This window comes from Zonotrichia leucophrys, chromosome 1 (genome assembly GCF_028769735.1).
Source record: "Zonotrichia leucophrys gambelii isolate GWCS_2022_RI chromosome 1, RI_Zleu_2.0, whole genome shotgun sequence".
NCBI lineage: Eukaryota > Metazoa > Chordata > Aves > Passeriformes > Passerellidae > Zonotrichia > Zonotrichia leucophrys.
This window is the reverse complement of record NC_088169.1, coordinates 28,102,491-28,111,186: the sequence shown is the minus strand read 5'-3', so window position 1 is coordinate 28,111,186 and position 8,696 is coordinate 28,102,491.

Genomic DNA, 8,696 nt, shown 5'->3' with positions numbered 1-8,696 from the left:
AGAAAGTATTGCTAATAACCATGCTCATGTGCCTCTAACAGGAACAATTCACTCTCATTTTTAATGATAGTTACTTCTTATTTGCCCTCACAACTTTATAATAGATTTGTATGCTTACCACAATGAAACCTCAAGTCCTTACCAGTGTACAAAATCCATATGTGCAAAAATGTAAATTATTCCACAGCTTCCCTTGCTGAATGGCATCACATTGAGCCATGTTTTATTCATCAACCACAAGCCTGACTTTTTAAAAAAATTCTTCCCAGCTGTTTAAAACTGCAAAAAGACCCTTTCTGTCATTTTATTGCTTAATAAAATGCAGCTCAGAGGAAAGACCTTGGCTTGGATAAATGCATCTTCATAGAAGTCCATGTAAACATCGTATCAGAGAGCTGCTGCAAACCTGTTTGTGATGAATCCTGTCATCAGAAACAGGATGGAAATGGCAATGCTTTCTGCCAAAGAGGATGCAGCTTTTCTTACCAGACTGGAAATCATGCTCTGATTTTTGGTTTATGTTCTCCACACCCACTTCCATTTCATCTTGTACCCTACAGTCTCATGTGGCTGTGTACACTTCTGTTTCCTCTTCTTCTGAATGTGTCCAAAGGCTTCTGTGGAAAAGGCATCACTGGAAAATAACCCCCTTTTGGCATCATCGCTACAAGTTGTTTTGTTAAATGTACTGTGGTGGGTCAAACAAAAAAATGGGCTTTATACAATTTTGAAATAAAACACCAAAAAATGCAATTGCAAGAGGGAACACCTCATCTCTACTAGCCTGCATGGTCAAGAAAGGGTCTCTGATCTGAAGATGCAGCTACACACCTAAGAAAGGGGTCTTCAGCAGTCACAGCTCCATCTGGCTTGTGCCTCAAGGCTCACCAATGGCATATTGGTATTTTAATTACTTCTGTCCTAGGTGTGCAATAAATCCATAGCTTTGCAGTTACCCCTGACATACTTAGTCAGCTGTATAGGCAAAGACTAGAGAAGGCAGACACAAGATGTGCTTCTGATAGATCTGCACAACAAATAACTGCATCAAAGGTGAGAAAACAGGAAAGGCAGGAAGACTTACTCTGATCCTTTGTTGTTTCTGTGTGCATGGGCTGTGTGCAAGCCACAAGCCATTGGTTATAAACTATGGGAAGAATGGACATTCAAGGATGAAAAATGATTCTATGCAAATTTTAATGATTTATGATTGAGGATGTATCTAGGACTAAAATAAATTGTGCTTATTAGTACCTATGGAGCCATGGCAGTGACTCTAATCTGAGTTAATAGCAGCCACAGATGGACAATCAAGAACAAAATTTGGCCAGAAATCAGGATGAGAACCTGTGAAGAAGTTATGTTTACCACATCACAGGCAATACACTAGGGTTAAAAACAACAACATCAATAATTCAGCCACCAGACAGATTTGCTTTTGCATCAGAAATCTCCTGCAGGACAAATCTAATTCATATTCTTTATTCTGGCATTCAACTATGTTTACTGCTTTATTAGAGATGGCAACAGGAAAGTGTTTTCCCCCTCTCATCTCACACTGATGAATATGTCTTTCATAAGGAATAAACTGGAACAGCCACCAGCTGGTTGCAAATAACTGGTTGTTAGTGCTGACTAGGACTGACTTTGAAACCACAAAGTTCCTAAGCTCCTTCCATTTTGCAGCAATCCCTGCATCATATCCAAGAAGCTGAGAGTGTGTAGCTCTCTTGGCTGTAATGTTTTTGGAGCTAGTTTATTTTTCATGGCATCATGAACAGTCTGCCTCAGCAGGCTCCAGTAAACAAAGTAGCAAAGTGCTTTGGTCTGCTGAGGAAAACCAAACTTCCTTATCAGCTCTTTCCAGAGTCTCAGCCAAGTACCTGGTAAATTGCTCAAAGAAAGAAGAGTCATAAAGCCACCAGCTGCTGGTGGACCATCCTGCATGGTGATACACAGACAGTGCATCTCATGGAGACCATAGGAGCCTGGTGACCTTGATTTTGGAGCATCTGCACAGAGCTGGCATGGTTCTGGATATGTTAAAGAGAATGGAATAGAGATGCCAAGTTAGCTCCCCTGCAGCAAGAGTTCTTTCATTTTTGTACTTGCATTTCACTTTTTTTCTTTCCCCTTATGTAGGCAGTTACATCTTCTGGCCTCTTGTGTGACAAACCAAGAGCTGGGGGTTTATAAGTGATCCCAGTAAAGAGAAGCCAGTGAAACAGTTTGCCATCATTGATGTAACTTTTTATTTAGAAGAATTCCCAGAGAAAAAGAAAAAGTCTAGGTTTCTGCTTTTGTCTTTCCACCCTTACATAAGTAACATGGAGATGACTGTACTAACCCTAAATACTCTTCCCTTATAATTCATACTGCTACTTGCATCCTGTTCTTGTTTTACCTTTCCCATTTCAACGTCCAAAGAAGATGACACAAATTGTTTCCACTCTGCTGGCTGCAAGAACCAGAAAAACTAATTCAACTTCTTCCTTCTGAGCATTACCAGCCAGTGGTGTATGATTCAAGGACCTTATCCTTGCAGAGAGGCAAAATCTGTGGAAAGCCTTCCACTGAACCTGATTAGAGCCCTTCTTGGGCTACTGAAAATTATTTGTGAAACAGTTGAGCAATGAATAATGTGCAACAGTAAAGCTGCGCAGCAGCAGCTTCAGAGGACAATCCATTCTCAAACACCTTCCCTGATGCTGGTTGTCCCAATTTAGGCAACTCACTGATTCAGCCTCAGGACAGGATCTCTTTCTCCCTTTTCACCCCTAAACTTCAGGATGTTGTTGCCAGGATAACTTCTGAAGATGTTTTAGGTTCAATTTCCAATATTTGCCTGTTCAGTGTTTGTCTCTCCCCTGACTCCTCCTTCAGTAAAATTCTCTCAGCAAATTCATCTGCTAGGAATTTACCAAACAACCAGGTGAAAGGGACATGGCCATGGGTGAGCAGACTTTTTTTCCTAAAGCAGAAAAGAGCTGTGCAAAGGAAGTTCAGCCAGCTACAAAACCTCATCCATGCTCATCTCATGAGCGTGGTGCTTTGTACCCTCACTCCCACCCCTACAGCTGATCTTAATAATGCTGGATTATTTTCTGCTTTTCTGAGACCAGGACTGTTTGGATACACACTGAATATTAACACAGACGCGGGCATTACATGCATGAACAACAAAAAGGGCCAAGGTCACCAGGATCCTGTTGAACAGATGTGATGTTCTGCTCCATGCAAAACTTGGTGATTGCTTTAGGGAACTCTGGGTTATTTTGTAATTTTGTACATTCACAATGATGTACAAAATCAAACTTCCACAAAAGTCAGGTGAACTGAATGCTGAAGGTTTCTCCCCACTCTTTCAATCCAGTATCTCAACACTGTACACTCTTGTCATGACAACACACAGATGCTATATAATATTCACTGTGATTTTTTTTCCTTTATCATTTAGAGTTATTCTCTCATCCACATACCCTGTACTTCCAAAAGAATAGAAAGACCCAGCTCATCCACACATATCACTTACATTTCCAAGCTGCCTTGACTGCCTCTACCTGAGGCTGAAATGTGTGCCCACGATCTTCATAAACTTATTTTAAATGAAAGATCTACTCATCTCAGCAAAATTTAATCTAACCCATAATGAGATAACCTAGTCTGTCAAGCAGTTAACACAATTTGAATGGCCAAACTGCACCTGAAACCTGCTTATTCTAAAGAAGACTGGTTTCTGACTTCAGCTAAATAATTAACACTTTCTAACACTACTATAATTGCAGCCTAGTAACTCTGAAAGTGCTTGTTCCAGAATTAATATCTGAGGCTTATTGTCAAGCCCAGAGGCAAACACATTTAATGTGTTTTGCAATTGGCAAACGTAGACACAAGAATTAAAATCTTCTTTGAAGAAAAACCCTTTTGAGCTTCACCTGTTTGGGAGATAAAATTTCTAAAGAGGAAGGAAGAGAAATGACAAGAGAAAGACAACAGTGTTGTGCATGTTGCAGAACTACAATGAAGGAGCAGTTAAAAATGTATCCTGCTGTTCAATTAAGGAGCAGAAGAAAAGGAAGTGCCCATAGGTTTTAAAATGTCATGACATTCTTATTCAGAAGGAAAAAAAAGTAATAACAGGGTGCCCAGAAAGGCCTCTGTTTTCACATTCAGGCAAAATTGCAACAGACCTTACAAATTTAGGCAACTAAATATATTATTATATTAATGATCAAAGTTTCTACCAAAGGCTGAAAAGGACTGGACAGTGGGTTTTGCCTCATCCCTTTATGATGCAAAAATTCCAACCCTGCATTAAATAATTTTTTAAAGAGCATTACATTGTGAGCCTGGTCAGTGGAGGCTGTGTCTTGACTGGTAGAGTACTCTATTCCCCAGTGGCAATGGCTGCCTTTTTATATTTAATTTCTAAGCCATCCTTTATTGCAGCACATATCTATGAAAGCACTCAGTCGTGCAAACAATAACAAAGCACAAAGGGTGTTTGTATTTTAAGCCATCTATTGTAAATACAGAAAAGATGACCTCAAACTACTTACCTCAGTAGGAAATGGCAATAAACAATGTTCATATTTACTTGTCTGAAATTATGTTTTTAGGGAATTGTTTGCCTGGGGTAAGAGATGAGGGAGAATTCAGTGTTTCCTGGTCTGGCTGGTCTTATTTTGGTTTTTTGAAGAGTGGCACACAGCACAGTGAGCTGTTGTATGCACTTGGAAAACACCAGCTCAAATTCAGTTTTAAAACTGAAAGTTTTAAAAATAGAAATGTTGGAGGAACAAGCTGCTCAGGACTGCTCAGTGAAGGCTATTTTTCTTGAGCCTTTAGAAAGTGAGAAAAAAGCGCCTAAGTTATCATTCTCCCCTGCTAAAGCCTGTGCTTTACACAATTTCAGTTATGGAACAGCTGCTGAAGGCAACACTCCCCCACCTCCATGTCTGGCCAGCACCAACAAGACAGAACACAATTCACAAATCGCTAAGTAGGGTTGTGTCAAAGAAATAATTTACCAGGTTGCCAGGTTTCTCTTGTTAGGGATATAATCCCCAGAACCTCACAATCAGGGAATGAGTCCTTCCAAGAGTGTCTTGCCCTTGGGTGTCTATAAAAGAAATGTTTTGCTCCACTTTGTTTTTCCTAGCAGTCAAACTAGCCAGGAGAAAAATAATGCTCTTTCCTTCAAGAGCCTGCTGATTTGCACAGCATATTGCCAGCAAGTTGCCCCTGGGGTTTGCTGATGGAAGATGACAAAAAAGGGGGAAAAGGGGGAAACTGGCATTTCTAAGTCTTCCATTTGAGAACTGAAATAGAACCAGTTAGTTTTATTAGCAAGAAGAAAGGAGGGGGAAAATAATACAATGGATACAATGAAGGCTGGGACCTGCAGAAGCAAAGAGGGGTGGATCTTACATAGGGCTAAAAGTAGGAACTATGAAAACCTGCATGCTGAGCAGGGAGCTGCCTGAACTGCACAACAGAGGCTTGATGGAGAAGGGCAGCGCTGACCTCTAGTCTGCCACCAGCAGTCCTGCTCTCTCCTGAAAGGGAAGGGGCTACCTTCACCTCCAAACAAATTCTCCTTCCACTTTCTTGGAGCACCAAATCCTGGGAAGATTTCTTCCTGCCTTTCCAACCACATAATGGAAATTTCAACAAGGATATATGATTGTGATCCTCCCAGTCTACTCATTCCATTTTATATAATTTTTCTTAATAGATATTGGCCCAAGTGCTGGAGAGAATAATCTGTGCAATAGGCTAGTGATTACACCAGTTACTCAGCTCCAGTTTTAGTCCACAAGTCAATGACTACCTCAGAAAAAAAAAAAAAAAAGCTTTAAACCAGTACTTGTTTCCCAGCTGAAAAGGACTGGGTCCAAAAGAAGCAAACAAAGACCAGAACTCCTCATGCTGTTCTCACACTAAAGAGAATTATCTGCCTTGTAGACACAGTTCATCCCAGATGATTGTGGCAACTTGCAGAAAAAGTACAGGTCCTTCCAGCACAAGGATCCAGAAAGTTTGTGGTTTGTTATACCCAGGGGAAGAAGAGGGAAGTGATTAATTTTCAGAGTTCTCACTTGCTTGATAACAAGAATTAACTAAAAGTTAGGTCCCTCAAATTACAGAATCCTAGGAAGGAAGCTGTGAACTCCCTTCAGCAGTTCATATCAAAGCCGTTCCTCATGTTAATGTCTACCTCCCCTCCAGCTCAGAGGTACTGAGGGCACTCACAGTTTCCTTCCCAGAAATCAAATTGCCAAAGCCAGCGGTCAAAAAGTGATGCAAAAAAATGTCCCTGTTTATTAACCTGAGAAGAGTGGTGTGATTTAAACACCAGACTTGAGAAGGGAATTCACCAATAAAAGTAGGAAACAAAAACAGAAAAGGAACTCGGTTCACTCCGAATGTGAACACCGTGCCCAGTCTAATGCCAACAGTACTCTCATTCAAGGAAGCCTGAGCTTCTAATTAAGGACAAAAGATTTTTCTAGGCAGTAACTTATCTGAAAGTTAAATTTCCCAGTCCCTGAGGGCATTTGCAGGGGGAGCATTTAGGTCCCTGTTTCCCTTTATAGAAGCAAATCAGCAGCACATGCACATCCAAAGGCAAACCCGCCCCTCAGCAGAGACACAATCTCTCAAAGCAGCTCAGACGGAATCAGGAAGGGAATCCCTGTCCCTGCCACATCACCTGTGACCTGACAGAATGAAGGCTGAATCTGCTGAAAACCAAAACGGGCAGAGGGAAGAGTTATCATGAAGTGAAGCAACAGGTACCAGCAGCAGCCAGCAAACCACGATTACAGCAGTGGGTACGATTATTTTTTTCTCGCTAGCAACAAACTCTTGATTACTTAAACAAAATACAGCAAAAAATCTCTCAGGAGAATGCAAACGCCTTCTCACGACGGTGCCTGGACACGGCTCGGTGTCGCTGCCCAGGTGCGGGGCCGGAGCATCCTGCGGAAATCGCTGGATCCTGCTCAAATGATTCGGAGCAGTGCCATCTACCGGAGCCAGCTGCCGGAGCCTTGTTTTCCTTGGGTTTTGTTCCCGTTTCCAATTAACTTGGGTGTTTTGATAGACGAGACAAAGGCTGATGAACGCTAAGGATTTTAGAAGTACCCTTCACATTTCATTAAAATGCCTCACAAAATGTTTTCTAAAGGTTTAACTTCTCGGTATGGTGCTCAGTTTCTTTAGATGTTTTGAATCATGAGAGAGACAAGGGACTTTTTTTTTTTTTAATTGATACTCTCCAGCACAATAAAAGCTCAATCAGTAAAGCACTTAAGCAAATCCTCACCTTTAAGTGATTTCTCCGATGGTGGTAGAAATAATTGCAGGTCCTCAAAGTCCTGTAGAGCAAGGAGTGAGATCAAGGGGAAAAAGAAAAAACATACTTCTAAAAGTACCTGCCAAAGAAAAAGTATCTGTCTGTTATTTACCAAGGAATCTCCCAGAAATATTCTGGATTCAGAACCATCCATGGGGGGGAAAAAAGCAAAAGGAAGAGTATGTGAAGCAAAACTTTAATTCTTGTATGAAGAAAAAATACATATTGCAAAATCACTCCACTGCCTGAACTAGAACAAATCGACAACAGAGCATTTAAAGTCATTAACAAGTTAGTATTGAGGAATCCAAAAATTCTTTTCTTATGTTTTAAAATTATTTATAGACTTTGCAGAACTTATAACCTCAAATTCTTTCTGAACTTTTAAATAATGCTAATTTAACAACCTGTATACCAGCTCTACTTTTACACTCTAGAAACTCAGACACAAAGAGTGTCTAAAGCTAAAACTTAAGCTGTGCTAATCAATCTTGGGTGACTAACCTGAGTAATCAGTGGAGCCTGTGGCAAATATAAAAGGTGTTTGCCTTACCACTTTTTAGACTGTACAAAGAAGCTGATAAGGAAATAATTTTCAAAAGAAAAATAAAGGACCTTTAGTGAAAGTTTCCTGGTTTCATTTTTAAAGAAATAAATTCTTTGAACAACTTGTGGACTTCTGTGCAACACTTTGTTAAGGGTATCAAAAGTATAGAAATATGCTCCAAAAGTATTATCTTAATTTATGGATTATAATTCCATCAAAATAGTTATAGTGCCACATTCTTTTTTTTTCAAAACTGCCTTTTTAAAACTTTTATGTGTACTTAAAGAACATTTGCAGTCAGCTCCTGATCAGTTGTGAGTGTGCTCAGCACCATCACAAATCTGTCCCAAGGTCTTTCCCTCTGTTCTCCAGACAATGTGACACACATCATTGGTGGCCAGCTGTGATCATTTTGCCTTGCAGCTTACTGCCACATCTACAGGAAGGTTTTGAGCACTCATGTGGAGTGTGATGGCCTCTGTTGGCAGCCAGGGAGTCTCTGAAGAGCCAGGCAGCTCCTTCAGAGTGGTGGAAGTTGCTTAAATCCCTGGTATGCAATTTTAGCCAGCACATTTTCCTAAACCCCACTAGGATGGAATTTCCTCAAGTGCTGGTGATACCTTCAACATCTAATCCAACAGAAAGCATCAGAGCACTCTTCTAGGATAAGTTTCATGCTTCAAAGGGGAACCATAGCTCTGGAAGAAAAAAAACTTCTGAGAGAAGGCTGGTTGGTTTAGGACCTGGTGAGTGGCTACAGCTGGCACAGGAAGCTGTACAAAGTGAGAG